The following is a 16,562-nucleotide window of genomic DNA, read 5'->3' on the forward strand; positions in this document are numbered from 1 at the left end:
CCGCCGCGCCGCCGGGGCCGCGCCGCCGGGGAAGCCTCGTCCCGCCGAGCGGGGCTGCCGCGGGGAGGCGACGCGCTGCTGGGGGGCGGGGGGTCCCGAAACGGTGCGCGCCTGGCGGTGACCCCGCTGTGCGAACCGCAGCCTCCGCGCCCGCAGCAGCCGTTCGCGGCGGGGCGCAGGGAGCTCAAAGTTTCGCTCCCGCTGGAAATGCGCACACGCGTCTGTTCCCGCCTCAGAGCCTCCTTTTTCTTATTGCAACCTCTATTCTTTTTTTTTAGTAGTAGTACTTGTCTGGAATACGTGCCACCGTTTTCCCTCTTCCGATGCGGGATTTGGTCCATCATTCTGCCTATTTTCTAGGCAGCATGCTGGAAACAAAAAGTAAACTGTTCAGAGAGCCAGATCCACAGCCTGTGAAGTAAATGGAAGTCTTTCCATTGATGCCTATGGATTGTGGATCAGACCCAAGGCACAAGGTGCAGCAGACACATGGTGCCAGCAGTGTTTTGCTAGCTCCTTAAGTAAGCGCTTTATCTGGAGGCACTTCTTGTTTCATGGGTTGTTCCTTGCCGCTGGGTATTCTTTTGCCTTTTAATAAACTCATCCCCAAAGAATAACTTCACCTGCATAAATAGCTAAGACTTTGAGCTAAGAATGTGCAATCATGTAAAAATGCGCAAATGCAGGTGGATTAATTGCTCCATGGATACAAAGTAATAATCTTCCTTCACTTTTCCAACGGCATATCAAAAGCTGGGGGGCAAGTGGGGTGGAGAAAAGCAGAGAAGAAAGCGGAGGAAATGTCTGCGCTTTCCAAGCCCACATCATTTGCCACTCCCACATTCCCCATTCGCCACACTCCTTTCTTGTTTCTCCCTTGGAGAAATAGGTAGACTTCGAGTCACGTGTTATTGCAAGGGTTTATAAGGGTAATTGAGCATAGACTGCTGTAGAAAAATCCCTCCCAAAACTAACTAGCTTGGAGAAACTGGAGATATTCCAAGAGAAAGTTGTCTTAGCTGTGTGTCCTACTGTTTCCTTGCACCTGGATTGGATCTGTGGCTTTTTGAGCCCCTTTTGTGCTGTGTAAGGGAGTCCCACCTTGCCTGTTAAAATGCCTGCTGGTGGTTTACCACTAATCTTCTCCCGGTCCTGTAGCTCCCAAAACTTTTAGTACAGTGACAACCCTCTAATTGCGCTGTGGATCACCAGCACAGCAATGTGAAACAGATACGCTTGTACACTTGACTCAGAGGCATGTTTCTGCAAACCATTGCCTGTGGCCGTGTGAGCCAGGAGTGACCCACAGACCATGATCTGGGGACTGCAGTTTTGCTCCTCAGCTTTTTAATCGCTGGTGGTAATGCACTCAGCTGTACCCGCTTAGTGTTCAAGAGGCTGGATTCTCCCTAGCCTTCTCCTTACTGAGCAAGTTTATCAATCTGTTTAGGAGTCCTGTGTTATCTTTCCAGATTCCCAAGGATCCTCCGTGTTTTTCCTTACCTGCAGTCTTTGATCCTGCGCTACTGTATCATCTTAGGTCTGTTCTGGAAGGGATGCTGAGTTCTCATCTCTATCACTGCTTAAGTGGATCTTTCCTCTTGCTGTCATTGTTTTCCCTTGCCCCTGTTTGCATCTCTCTCAGCTTTTCCTTCCACAATCTCCACTTTTTTTCTTTTTTAAAGAGAACTATGCGAAGCTTAAGAGAGAAAGATGATTATCGTTCTTGTTTACAGCCCAGAAATCCAGCACTGCACAGGTTCCACTCTGCTGGTGTGCAAATAGACTGAATTGGTAGCAGAAGTCAATGACAAGGGGAATCACCTGACTAAACCTTCCTGGAGTGCTGAGATAGTCTCTGTTGTAGCATCCAGGTTCCGGTTTGTGCTTTTGAAGGAGAGATTTCAGGTATGCCCATAGCTTTGCTGACTACTGTGACGCTGCAAATGTGCAGTCTAGGGCAGAGTTTGGCTCCTGCTCAGTAGATTTGTTTCTAGTCTGGAAAATGTATATATATTTTTGAACATCAAAAATGGGCAACAKCTGAAGGGGCAGGAGGGACCCGGGGAGGCAGCTGACACACAGAGGTGGTATTGGAGCATTTGCGGCTCATCTCGATGAAAAGGCATCATACAAACTCTGTTTGCTAGGTTCGCTCTTCCCTGCACAAAAGATAAATCATAGACATGCACATTGCTGGCATGAGCCCAAGAACGGAGAGTTCAAGCAGACCTGCTGCTGCTGCTCTCTTAATGGAGAGGAAGGAGCCAAATGCCCTGCAYGCAGCCTGCCCTTACCAGCGCAGTGCGGGGAGCAGAGCCCAGCAATCACGGCAATTGCCCTGAGACAGACATTAGCTCACCTGAAGGAGGATGCACAGAAGCAGAGAGGAAAATCAGATTTTTTTTTTTGACTTTAAAAAACTGTACATCTGCTGTCTCTCCTCCCACCCTTTCACTCTCCCTGCAGCAGGTTTGAAACTGAGTTTGTGTTGTTTGAAAGACTAGTCTTCTGTGCTTAGACACGTAAGTTATGTTGTAACATGAAACCATTTTCTATTACAGTATCACACAGGACAGGCTGCATTATACTGTTGTTTTTATTTAGTTTTCAGAGCCTATTGTGAACATGTAATCAGAGCTTCCTGCCTTTTTTGTTTGTGTTAGCAGTTTGTATAATTGCATACTAGTTTATATTTAACAAGGTTATCATTAATGTGGTTTGGGTTTGTGCTGTATTGGTATTCATGAGAAATAAACGGTACAAAAAAGAACATGGAGCTTCTAGCTGTTTGGAGGCTGGTATGTAATTATATGTATATGGAAAAAAAAGCTTGTTCAAAAGCTGGCTTGTTGATGCCAAAGGCATCTTAGTCTAGTGCTGAAGATGTTCACTTTGGTTGTATGGTGAGTGGGTGGCTAAGGACACTAGACTGCTGGGAACTACGGCCGGATTCTGCTATGCTTTTCTTCATGCCAAATTGTACCTCACTTTGATAGCTCCATCTAAATTAGCAAGGACCTCCATGGCATACAGGTATAGCTGAACAGCTTTAAAATCATTACAGAGCCTGGACTTAGGGAGGTAATGATCCCATGTACTAGTTTTTATTTATGCCTAGTGTTTTTCTTTTTTTTTGCCATGGTCTTCTGAGAAAAATATTGCTGCTTCCATGCATGAAGTTTCCTATTCTATGTAAAATCTTTTCCAGTGGCCCAGGCTGTCCAAAGCAAGCACAGGCTTTTTTGGCTTTTATTAAAGAAATAAATTAATTGCTGGTAGCGTTGACTGAATTTGATTTGGCGCTTAGACATCACTTCCAGTTGTGTTTGTTCATGTCACTGTCAGGCTTAAGGGCAGATGTGAAGGAAAATTCCTTCTCGGAGCAGCTGTTTTGGGGAAGGTGGTAGAAAGGAATATATGCTGAGTAATTACTGGGGGGGAATGTTCCCATTTAAAGGACTTTTTAAGTTATTATGGTTCAAGTGGATTTATATGAAAAACTTATTGATCTACAGAACAAATCTCATTTCCTAAGTAATTTTAAAATTAATTTATGATTACTAACACTTGTAAAGATTCAATTGATTTGTACCCATTAGAAATTCTTTGTGCTATTTGCCTTCCATCCCATTCAGTTTTGATAATGCAGAGGGGAAGCAGCTTCCTCATTCAGGTTTCCATTCACTGCCACAGTGCTTTGGTGTGTAAGTACCCAAACTGTTATTGGAAATATGAAAGCATTTTGATGTTTTAAATGGCTAATACTATTTGTTGTGCACAGACAGAACTACATTTTGGCCTAAGTATTCATCTTCTAGAGATAGAGTGAAGAGGGATACTGGAATTTTAGACTTGCACAGCTTTTGAGTGGTCAGCTCACAAAGTGTGATCYGTTGTTAATGCTGCAGGAAGCCTCCAGGATGTTGTTGAAGAGCCGAATCCGGCAGTTTAGTTTGGTGTGACAGGGCTGAAAGGTCAGAGCCCAGTCCTCAGCAGCCTCAGGCAGGCAGAGAGCGCAGGCTTAGCGCACAATCCCTGCACACCACAAAAAATTCCTCCAAACTTAACACTTCAGAGACAAAAGAAGAGTCTCTCAGAAACGAGCRTGTTACAGGCAGAGTCCCGAAAGAGGAGCAAAACCAAAAAAAAGGGCACTGTCCTCCCTTTAGGGTCATTCCAACATCAGGAGTTTGCTTGATAGCTGCTGGAAATGCATTAGACCTTTTGTGTCTGAGGGTTTATTATTCACTGGACCTAAAGCTCTTCAGGCAGGCAGAGTTTTAGAATTATGTATACGAGAGTAGTGTGAAAACAGCGATTTAATGGTCTGAGAAGTGAATGGAAAGTGCACATGCTGAACTAGGCCTTTTCATAGATGTGTGACCCTGTCCACCACTGATCATTGCTGCCTCTAAAGAGGATGCTCTGGTGACTTCTGTCATCATTTTGGAAAGCTAAATGGCCTTCCTGTACCCACCCTGAAGAAGGGATGTTCAAGAACAAGATTAAGACTCAAATAGCTAGGGTGGTGTAGGTGGATGCACCGGTGTCCTGGGGCCTCTCTTTGGGTAGGTCACAGCTGAGTTTCAGTGATACAAGGCCTTCATAGGTCCTGTAGCCTGCTGTTCCCAGAGGGCTACCTCAGGAGAGGACTTGCTGTCCCTGCGCACACAAGCTTGCATTCAGGAGTCCTAGGAAGGACACCGGACCCTACTCTTTTTAGCATATCCTGTGGCCCACCCTGAAAGGCTGGGACCTTGTGGTTGCTGAGAGCAGTGCAGTCACTGACTGACAGTGGGCTTAGGAGAGGTCAGGTCTCCCCTTCCCTCCCTCCCCTGTAAAGCCTCTCCTGTATACCTTGCAGCTTGGTCACTTGGTTAAATTACATCTGCAAAGGGCTTTGGTAGCCTTTGGCTGACGGGTTGTAGGTAGGAGGAAGACAAAATGAACCATTCTTTTGGTATTGTTCAGATAGGTTCCTCAAACGAGACACATTAACCCCATCACCTAAACTTCAGCAGCAGTGAAACCTGGATCCTAGTGATTGCCATCTGAGCCCCTTTGCCCCATTCCCCTACCTCGTGGGTAGTTCTGCATCTCTTACAGCAGCCAGAGATGCCAGTCAGGAGATGATGGCCTGAGGCTGTGTCTGCTTTTTGAGCTGTGCATGTGCTGAGCATGGCAGCTCTATGTCCACGCTGACTGGCATCCATCACCATTGATCTCTGCCTTCCTTTTTTCTTGTTCAGGGCGCAAATTTGAGCCTCTCAGTTCCGTTAAAGTGGTAGAAACATAGTCATTTTTCAGATGTTAGCTGAAGTTGACCAATGGTTCAGAGGTTACTGGAGTAGAGTGCTAAGACGTTGCACAAACAGATAGACAGCACAGTCCCATCAGCCTTGTTTCCTTAATAAACAAAGCTTAAAAAAAGAAACCCTACAGAAGTTTGCTCTGGCAAATTCCAGGGCTTCATTATATTACTTACCAAGCATCATTGTCAGATAAAAATGATAATCTTCTGACAAGAGAAAAAAAACTTAAAATGGTTGCTTGCTGTCAATTTTGAAGATGATCTGGGACAGTGTAGTGTACACAACTATTACAGAATTAATTAGACATCTCTATAGACCGACACACACTAAGATGGAGCCAGCTATATGGAAGCCTGAGAACTTGGCAGATTTCTAAATCAGACTGCCCTGAAGGCAGATGGAGAAGGCGGCTCTGCCTCTGTGGGTATTCGTTAACTTCTGTGAGAAAACCTGACCTGGTAACATGTGAAGAGTTGTATTTGTGTTGGATCCCTTCACTGTCTGCCAGTTAAAAGCATTTTGGCTCCAACCCCAACTCTGGAAACTCTACGGGCATATACTGTGCAGCTGCTTGGGCTGCATACAGTATACTCATTAGATATCGGGAGAATGGAGGAATGAGACATTTCGGCAGGTTTGCTTGTGTAGCTGCTGCCTGGTACTTCCATTCCCATTAGTAGATCTTTTTTATCCTCCTCCTACTAGCAAAGCTCTTGGACAGGTGGTCAGCCTGGCCCTTCTTGTTATGAGCTGCACGACTTTTCTGCTGCACAGTACTTCTGCAAGTGTCTTGAAATGATGAAGACTGTTAGCAACCACGTGACTAGCCAGCCCTCCAGACCATTGCAAAAACATAGTTTGGTGATAGATAGATATGATATGTTATGATAGATTGTAGTTTGATGATAACTGCTGGATAGCAAGTATGCTTTAATCAGTGATTGGGGATATAGCTTTAGCTTAAAACAGTTCAAAACAGCTAAAATATAAATGAAATTCCCAAGTGTTCTCTCTAAAAGAAAAAAAGAAAATCTCCAGTACTTTTATGGCTACCTTGTTTTAAGGAAATCAGTACTAGGTGGGCTATCTTGAGGTCCTGCCAGTGGAAAGTTCGATGCGAGGGAAAGACAAGAAGCATGAATAGTGATTCAGCAACAAATCTCAATTTATTTTTCTCTATTTCAGCTGTTGGTAGACTCACAGGAAAATTTTACACTGCATGTACATAAATGCTTCTCTTCAGAATTTAACCTGAAAATATAGAAGCTTAGTTTTTGGTATTACAACTTCTTCTGTACATTGACACTTCTCCAGACACCAAGCGATCCCATGAGAAATCGGATTCTGTTTCAGCAGTGCAAATATCCACRGGACTCACCCCTGGACATATGCTAAGACTTCCAAGGACAGAATTGGTCCTTTCTCACAAATGCTGCTGTACGTGCAGATTTGCYGTTGATTACTGTGGGACTGCCACAAGATATTAGGCTTAGCAATGCAGCAGGTGCAGTCGGATGCAGAGAGCTGGCTGTTTTAACAATCCAACTGGAAAAAAAAAAAAAACTGGCCAATTTGCCATAGGAAGTGTTATTCCTCGAAAAATGCAAATTACATGTATTTGGCATATGGAAAGTGTGTATCTGCCTGCCTGCAGTTTACAAATAACACAGTGAGAAATTTGAAGAATGATCTTTGATTTCGTAAGAGGAGCTTAGCAGAAGTTTTATTTGTGCAATAGTAGGGTAAAGAACTCGGCAAATCAGTTAAGAGAAGAAAATTTCACTGCTATTTAGAGAAAACATGATGTGCTAGTGGAAAGAAGACTTTTAGGAATTGCGCTGGCACATGTCTTTGGGTTTGCTTTTCAGGCTGCAATATGCAGATTTAGAAGAGTACATATTTAAGGAACTGTGAGGTTCATTTACAGTGGCTACTGTGTTATATTTGTAGCAGCTGCTTTCCTGTCATGAATGGTAAATGTATTTTCTGTTCTAATGATGTGCTTCAGAATCAACATTGCTTGGAGCAGTTACATTTCAGAGTTTTTGCCTGAGGAAGATTTTCTATTGTGGAGAATTGAGAAGTGAATGAAAAATTAAACAGAGGCTAGTTACCCTTCTGTAAGAAGTTTCTTTAAAAAACAAAAAATAACAAAAACCCCAAACCCTTCCACCCTATGCATGGACATAAAGGACAAGCACATGTTCTTAGCAATCTTCCACATTGTTACAAATTAGGCTAGTAATTTTGTGAAATTGAGATTTGTGGGAAAAAATGATTCATTCACCACAATATAAATGTGTTTCCCTTTGCTTGTCTTGGATGGCAAAAGAAGATACATCCTTTCTGACTCAGGATCCTGCAAAGCCCAAAGTATGCATTTACATATACATGAAATTACTCAGTTGAATCAGAGTCAATGTATAAAGTTATGCTTGTAGAGTAAATTTTTGTGATACCAGGGATTTTATTGTATAATATCAGTAGGATAAAAAATAGAAAGCTAGATAGCTTTATTGATAACAAATGTTCAAACAAAAATTGATTGCATTTTTGGTGCTCATACAGGTCTGTAGAACTGCAGTTCTTGGTAAATATGAGTACTGCATCAAGGAATACCAACCCGTAGGCGCTGTTGCTGCGTCCCCGGGTGTTGAGCTTGTGCCTTGTTTGCAGCCTGCTCGGGGCTGCGCCGGGTGGCCCAGCTTTGTGCGTCTCAGCGGCGCTGCAGGGCTAGGACCTTCCTTGCCTTTTCCTCCTGCAGCAAGGAGAGACTGGCAATAGGCCTTTCTCTGTCCTCTCCCCTCCATGCGGCACTGTTGCTTGCTCTTTTCCGAATGGAGAAAGAGCCGCTGTGGGTACAGGTCAGCAAATCCCAGTAAGGAGAATGGGTGGGGAAACGTGCCGGAGGTTCCAGTGTTCCCAGCACCGTCTGCGTCTGAAGGGTCAACTGAGGTGCAAGTCCGAGGGTAGGTCCCAGCCCTCCGACAAGACTGGATCAGGTGGTGACTAAAACCACAAAGGAAGAGAGGGAAGTGAGAGACCTGTCTCCCCAGGCTGAGCGGTCCCCATGTCCGGCAGGAGGGATACATGCTGGTATTGTGACGTGGATTTTAATTTCAGAGTGGTGAAAGAGTAAGCTGTTATTACCATCACTTTTCTATGGAGACAGCTCATAACACCTGAGCAGCCTGTTCCCACTCTGGCTGTTAGCAAAGAGATGGATTGTAACCCCGGTGTGGTGGTGTGCTCTTTGAAGGATGCGAGCAGCACAGCTTTGCAGGCCTACTTCAGAGGTGGATCTGCTGACTTTTAGTTTCAMAGGTCCATGGTGCTGGAGCAGGGAAGAGCAGAGCCTCACCATCCCAAGGACCCTGGGAGAAGTTCGGCACTCGGAAAGGACCGTTCTGCGACTGCCACCTGCAGGGTCCTCTGGTTTTGCCCAATACCCCCAGCACAGTTGGGCACGGAGAAGGGGGAGCCGAGAGATGCATCTCGCATAAGTCCCTCTGTCTTTAGGCCTGCTTGGGCGCCGTACAAACACGTGTATGGAGAGAGCAGGTCTAATGCTTTCTGCGTACATACACAAATATCTACAGTTCAAGGATATATCATTATTCTTCATTCATGCTCACATGGGCTAGGAATCTGCTCTTCACACCCCACTTTACACAGGCTATCTAAAGAGTATAGCATGACATCTAGCTTCTACTTTATGTTCGTTCTTGGTCTGAAACATGTCTTGAAAACATCTTTTTTTTTTTTTTTTTTTTTTTTTTTTTTTTTTTTTTTTTTTTTTTTTTTTTTTTTTTTTTTTTTTTTTTTTTTTTTTTTTGTAAATTTTTTTTTTTTTTTTTTTTTTTTTTTTTTTTTTTTTTTATTTTTTTTTTTTTTTTTTTTTTTTTTTTTTTTTTTTTTACTCACTGGCTTTATTCCCTGTGTCTTGTTGGTCATATACATCTACAGGCAAAAGGTGTCTTTTTTTTTTTCCTTTTCATGTTGCTTCTGCACTTGAGTTAGTCCCTGCAGATCCAACAAAAGTGGAGATTCACTTCCTCATTTTTCAGTTTAGTTTTCAGTCAGTTACAGCCCRACAAATGCAGGGTGACAAAAGAAGGGGTGTGTGGGGCTCACATGGCGGGAAGTCAGGTCCTGGTTAGGTGACAGAGTGCTAGGTGAAGAGGAGCGCTCCATTTTGATGCCTTGGGCTTAGACTGAATTGTGCAGACCTGGGTGTTACAAGCAAACGACATAGTTCTCTGAATTTCTATAAGCGAATGGTACAGTTTCTTAATTAAGCACAGTAAAATACTGAGGTGTTTTTCAGATAAGCTGAAGAGGGAAAAAAAACAGCTTTCAGATGTTACAGTGCAAAGTGCAGCTTAATTGGCTGGGTAGATAAGTCTAGAGCAGGTGCTGCGGCGTGTTACGTAAAAAGGCGTATGAATCTCAGTCTGCTATTAATAGTCTTGTAAGAATGTTCTTTAAAATACAAAGGTGTAATTACGTTTTCTGAAAGGCACTTCACATAACCTCTTGTCTTCAATTCTTTATATATCTTAGGCACCTCCTTAGTTTTCTGAAGCTATTTTCTTAATTAAAGCAAAACTGGGTTTGATTTTTAAGTGGTATCAGTTACCATTTCGTAGAATGCTATCTTTTAACAATAACCTAATAGAGAAGAAGCCACAGCTAGGAGTTCGTTGCTTAAAAACACAGAATTGTTTATAAAAGAGCACAAAGTAGTACTGTTAAGTACCTCTGTAATGACCTTTCTCTGAGATTTGCAAAATCCGTATTTTTCTGTGTGCATGACTTGCCTCAAGATTAAATGCTTTTATATTTTAGAAGCCACTCCAGGTACTGCAGAACTCCTGAGTAGCCTCACGAATAGCAAGTGTCTATGCACATTTGTTTTAAGGAACATATTTCATTGTCAAATGGTTTTTGCTTCTGTTTGTTTTAAAGAGATTATTATAAATATTGGTTTCTTGTTTACTCAGTAGTTTCCTTATTGATATAAGACTTTTCAAATCAAAGATACTCCTAGGGTGTAGCAGGGCGAAGAGTTTGAGCAAATGCATTTGAAAGTAAAAAATACAAATTTTGTATAAATTTGGCTGCACCCTTAAATAGGTACTTTGAAGTACAGCAGTAGTTTTTGCTGCTAGCGTTATGCTTTGCATAAAGGTTGAATGCATGATGGAAACAGGTGTTTTCTCCCAGTGAGTTTGTGAGCACACACGCTTTTTCTCCTAGAAGGAAGTAGCCTTGCAGCAACAGTGATGAACTGTTACAGTGCGGTACTGATGCCGTGCTCAGGGCTGTACAAAACGCTGTTGCTCTTCCATATCGCTTACGAGCTCAGCCCCAACCCCACAAACTGCCTTGTGCAGCAGGACCTCACAAAGATGGGGATTATAATTGGAATTTACTACTTTGGGAAGGGGGGTGAGGAGGAATGGAAGAGAYGGGGCTGGAGTGAAGGAGGGCTCATGAGCCATTGTGTGATTGCAAAGGTGAAGACACCCAAAAATGAACAGGCTCTGAATTACAGGATTGCTCAGGTACAAATGGGAACATAATTAGGCCTGTCTTTTCTATTTTAAGTTGCACAGGTARTATTTCTGACCTCGCAAGCAGTCACATATCTTGACTATCTGAGAGGATAAATGAACGTGGTATCAGTGCGTGAGGATGGCATGGTCCTTCATACAACAGCCAGTTGTCTTGCAATTGTTGCAGTTCTCTGCTTTGTACAATCCCCAGGAAYGTTTCAGCGTGGTCTTGTTTTGTTTCTCATTTCACTTCCATATGCTAGAAGAAGTGCAGCTTTTGAGAGGCTCTTGACCCTCACATCCACTTTTCCAAGATGCGAGGTTATGGTAATGAAGACTTGACTTCACTTCTGCAGTGTTTTTTTTCTGAATTAGACATCTAACTCGTGTTATTCAGGCTAAAGATAGCAGAGCAGTAGAGCAATTTAAGCTGGGATTTTTGAAGGAGCCTGTGAACCCTGAATTTGAGGAATGCTCTTCAGCGCCTTTGAAAATCTCACCTTGAAAAAACAGCACATGCTTTTCCTTTCAGGTTTTTCACAGATTTACTTATTTGCTTTTGCTTATTATAATTTTGCTTATAGCATTCTCCAGACCTGCTCCTGTTTATATACTTGTCCTCCCTGTCATTTTGTGGGGGAGTAGTTGGTGTTGTTGAGTACTATAATTATGATCCTGTTTTTACTGAAGCTAACAGCACTTCTGGTTAAATCAGTGGGTACGAGAGCGTGTTGTGCTGTCACATCAATAGAAATGGACAGAAATGCTGTTCATAAAACTTGACATGTGACTTTTGAGGCCACCAAACTACTAGTCCTTTACATCTTAGACTGTGGAGGTATGTGGGCCCTAAGAAGCAGGAAATGGAGGTGTAGATTGTGCTTCTCTAAACAAATGCAGCCGAAATTCTCCGTTGTTTGCTTTTCAAGTTGTTATTTCCACACATTCCAAATGAGAGCAAAACTGAAATGAAAACACATCTGAAAGACTAGCTCAACTCCCCATGTGATGGGCTTGTGCCTTGCTGTGAGGTGACAGCGTCAGTCCCACTGGGCTGCACTTTCTTGCGTTGCACAAGCTGTTTAAATATACAATGCGCTGAAACTAAGCTAAACAAGAACCATCGGAGATATAAATTATTTAAACCTGCAGCCTTTGCAAGAGGCTCGGGCCTTCTGAAYTGAGAAAGGCCGTGTCTGCCTTAACATGCAGCATGGCCCAACAGGAGCCGATCTGCAAAGCAAAAAGCTTGTTGCCATGACCCAGATGTCCACTCTGTGCACGGTGTGGCCAGATCTAGGCTGGACCTGTGGGCTGAACGTCCAGTAGTGATGGGGCACCAGAGTTGTGCTCTTGCAGTGTGTCATCTGCCTTAGTGCCATCTGAAAGAAATCCCTTGTTTGCACACTGCTCTGCGATGCAAAAAAAGTGTGTGGTGTCTTRGGAAGACTTGCTTCAAAAGCATGCTTCTGATCCAAGCTCATGCACCGGCACAGGTGATAACCCGTTTGGGTTAATTTACTTTTTGTCTTTTTATATAGTTATTTGCATTAACAGAGGTCATTCCTGTCTGTTTGTTGGAGAAGGTAAAACAGAAAAAGCAAAATTGCAGAATTCTGCATTGCATGTTGATGACAGGATGTAGGTTTGATCAATACGGAGGTCTATTGCCATAGCGAACACAGCTCTGCTCTTGTTCCTTATCATCTTTAGAAGAGAACATGTAGTGTGTGAGGAAATAGAAGTTTCAGAGCTTGAGGTCTGGAGAGGAAGGTTTGTTTTTTAAAAAAAAAAAAAAAAAAAAAAAGTATAGCTAATTTCACTTTCAGTGGAAGCCATCAGGCAAAATTTTGTCTCCAACCTTTATGTAGGTAAATATGGCATTAGTCTTCATGTTTAGTCACATACCAGACTTGCAAGGGGGCAACATACCAGTTTCTTGCATATAGTTTGGCAGTTGTGCTGTAACCTTTCTGCCTGCTGCCCTTCTTAGAGTGCAAGTTTGTCTCTCCCCTTTCCTCCAGCCAGATGCGGGCAGAGTTTGGCAAGTACATATATATGTATCTGCTAGCACTGATCCAGCTGCAAAACTATTTCCCTCTCCCCTCCAAGTTAGAGGAGTTCACTATTGCTCAGGTTTGAGGAGGTGAAGGAAGACAGAAGCAAAATAATAAAAAAAAAAAAGCAAATACTTGCATTGTCTTTTTCACTACTGTATGGGGCCTCAGCCCTAATATAGCAGCATTTAGTTTAAACTTCCTTCTTTGCAAAGACTTGCAGTGAGAAAAGAAAATGTTACGTACGGATAGATGGATGGTCAGACATACAGTGGAGGAAGTATATTTCTGGTTTCTTAGCTGGACTGATTCTTTGCGAGATGCTGCTGTTTCTAAAGGAAAGATAAAGTCATATAAATCTTCCGTTTTCCAAATAGCAGTTAGCAGATCACACCCAAGAGAGGAAAGCCTCCACTTTCTCGTTACAACCCTGTCAAAGGTAGTTGAGATGATGGTCTGTTAGTGCTTGCATCTCCCCTTCTACTTGTTGAATTGTGCTGATCGTTTCRCCGCGCTGGGATCAAGGAGCCGGGTTGCCCGTGCTGGAGGTGCAGCCAGTTGCCGTGTGAGCGTGTTTGGCRTGAGGACAGCAGGTACTGCAGAAGGTACTGCTGAGGGGCAGCCCAAACYCCTGCTCCTCTTCCCTTGCCCCCCAAGTCTCTCTTCATCCTTTTARTAAGTTCTTGCTCTCAAAAATCAAGCTTAACTGCAGGCACACAGATTACTTTCCCTTCCTTTTTTCTTCTTGACATTGTCTATTACTGTAGCCTGAAAGTCTCTGCAGAGTCTGTTGGAGTGTTGTAGAGTGACTGGAGCTGTTACTATGAAGGCTTTAAATACACTTTACTTCAAACAGTGCTGTATGTTCACACTATATTTGCCCATATTTGCACAAGCAAGAGTGGTTTATTCTGTATTACTAGCTGTATTTATTCGGTATTAGGTGCAGTTGATAAGTTTTCCAGTTGCTAAAACACCTTTTTTTTTTTCCTGTCTAGAACTGCAGTGGTTTTGCTCCCAAGTTTGGTTTTCAAAAAAATTTTTTTTTCTTAAAATCCTGCAAAGCGCGATATGCTTGTTGTGGCTAGGTACAAAATTGCTTCGGGTAGAAAACACTTGATAGAAAAACCAAAGGAAGGAATTTAGAAAGGCAAACACCTACTTGGTTTTAGGGCCTCTTTCTCCACAACCTACCCCTTCTCTGGCTAGTATAAATCAGAAGTAATTTTTATATGCAGACAAGTTCAGGAGGTTGCTAAGTGTAGTTCATCATTGTATGCTCCAGAACTGCTGTCAGAATACTATTTTCCATGTATTACTTAGCTATCCAGATGCTACTTTATACATAATTTGAAAACTTTAAGTCTTCAAATACGTATGCTAGAAAAGTGTGTGCTTCCTGGGTTCCTACTTGGAGACAGAAGAAAGAGATGTATATTTACAGATAATAAAACTATCTTTTTGGAAGGAATGTTGTTTAATTGCCTGTCTGATACCCTCCTTGGAAGAGTAAGCATTTGCAATAACAGTTTTATGGTCTGTCCCAAAATGATGTAGCTGGTACAAGCACAGGCAGAAGAACTTCAGCTGGTGTTGAACTCGCTGATACAGTATTGTAAATGGGAAATTACGTTGTGTATACATAATCGCATTAGGCAATGTTGTTGTTCAAATCTCTTTTTTTTCCCCCCTCACGACAAAGTTTCTAGGTCTGTGATGAAGCGTTTTGTGACACATTTTTGAATGGGCCTTTTGCCCTGCTTTCAGTTCTTTGATGCAATAAGCTTTACCAGGAAACAAGAATCTCTTTCTTCCCTCTCTGTGTTTATTCAGCTTGGGGCTGTGATGCCACATATGTGGACAGACACACAAGTCAGATGATCTGAGATGTGTGATGTTATAAAGTTAGCTGTTTCACATGGAAATAATTTAAAATCTGTATCAGAATTGTTACTTCTGCATTTAATATCTATGACATTTAAATACTTTTTTTTAAAAGACAGACTTTTGTGTGTGTTTTCTCCCATCCACCTCCCCAAGCCTGTTCTAAAGCAATATCCTCTCTCRGGTTATTTATGCTATACTGAGTGTTATATTTGGTCACATTTTTTTTGAAAGAGATTATTAGTTTGAAACAAAATAAATATTATTAAATAAGCTGTTCTCATTGAAAAATGGCTTTATAAAAACAGAGTGTGACCCTGCAAACACTTGCAGATATGCTCAATCTTACTCTAACAGGTGACTTGCTGCCTTGAGCTTTATTTCCTAACACAGTTAAAATTGGCACTTTCATGGTTAGATTTGAGCAATAGCCCCATCAGCTGAGGCTTAAGCAGAAGTACATCATTAGTCATGCGGATGGTACCTTTGCTAAGAATATTTAAGTGAAGGAGTTTTTGCAGGATCAGATCAAATTATTGGTATTAACTTTTTTCAGTTACTGCTCGTATATTGTAAATCTTAGAGACAGTGACTCCTAATGGTCACCTTTGAGATCTTTCTGTAAAGAAATGTGTATCTAGCTTCTTTAATATTAAAAACTGAATGTATTACAGCTTAGAGAAATATTGGACACTAACTCATTGAAGTTTGTGACAAAAGCTGGCTTATGACCAAAGTGGTATCAGAATTAGATTTTTCCAAGGCATTTATATTCTTTATATAACACTTTATATTCTCCTTTATATACTTAGTATGTTAAAGATGCATGAGGAGCCGCTGTCAAAATTTTTTACGGATGGTTTTCTGTTCAAGTTTTTTGTTCTCTGTCTAATGCTGCGTATAGAGCAAAGACTTTGATGCCTCAAGGTGCCTTGAGGTGATCTGGGGCAATTGAAGGGGTCATGGGCCCCAAAGCAGAGGCTGGCAGAAGCCAACGTGCCCACAATTACAGCAGTTTCTTTCACAACCCGAAGACTGAAATAGCTGCTGGTTCAAGGTAGCACAGAGGTCAGGGACTCTGGCCTCTTAGGATTAGGTTTCAGCTTTCGGAAATGTTCATCTTTCGAGAATGAACGAAGTAGAAGAGCCGTATCCACTGCATCTGTTTTGAGGGACTCAGTTGTTTTGGTTTTTCTTCTTTTCTTTTCTTTCTGCATATGCAAGTGCCTTCAGCAAAATTCGCTAATCATTTTGGAAATGTGGCATGGGCAGGCACATCATGTTCCTGCCTGGGGAAAATGGAGGAGGAAACTAAAAGATACTATAAGCAGTGGCCTAGTGTTTTTTAAGATTTTAGTGCGKTTTTTTTCATGACACTTGGAAGCACTAGCCACATTTCCAAATCGCATGGTCTGATTAAGCATTTTTGCTGTAGAGGAACTAATTCCAATATTGCCAACTTCAAAGTCTTGCAATATGCGTTATAGGCTTTTAGAGTTCCAGGGCTACTGGGATTAGGTGGAGATTCTCAGTCTAATCTTCTTGTGTTACGTCTTTTGGACAAAGTTTCTAACCTTCAAGATCAAGGAAAAAAGGTTTAAAAAGATGCAGCCTGCATACCAGAAGGCAAAAATAAGACTCTTCGAAGATTCACACACATTCATACATTTTTCATATATTTTAGCTTTGTATATGTTATTTAAACAAATAACACAAAGTCAAAGGTGTCTTGTGCCTTCTGGTTTCTG

The 16,562-nt window shown here is 42.2% G+C and overlaps 1 protein-coding gene across 4 annotated transcripts in view; it reads left to right on the forward strand.

The window, feature by feature from the left end:
• Window positions 1-16,562, forward strand: part of CABLES1 (Cdk5 and Abl enzyme substrate 1) — a 75,730-nt gene that overhangs the window by 1,319 nt on the left and 57,849 nt on the right. Inside the window, exons 1-2 of one of the 4 annotated variants that reach the window (XM_026058637.1) lie at window positions 317-521; window positions 1,737-1,908. The exons of 1 other annotated variant lie outside the window; for it this stretch is intronic. The gene's annotated coding sequence lies outside the window, so the exon portion shown is untranslated. Of the gene's footprint in view, window positions 1-316; window positions 522-1,736; window positions 1,909-16,562 lie in introns of those variants that run through there. 2 more of the 4 variants (XM_026058633.1, XM_026058634.1) reach the window with 2 other exon arrangements.

Source organism: Apteryx rowi, unplaced genomic scaffold, assembly GCF_003343035.1.
Source record: "Apteryx rowi isolate R43461 unplaced genomic scaffold, aptRow1 scaffold_149, whole genome shotgun sequence".
Taxonomy (NCBI): domain Eukaryota; kingdom Metazoa; phylum Chordata; class Aves; order Apterygiformes; family Apterygidae; genus Apteryx; species Apteryx rowi.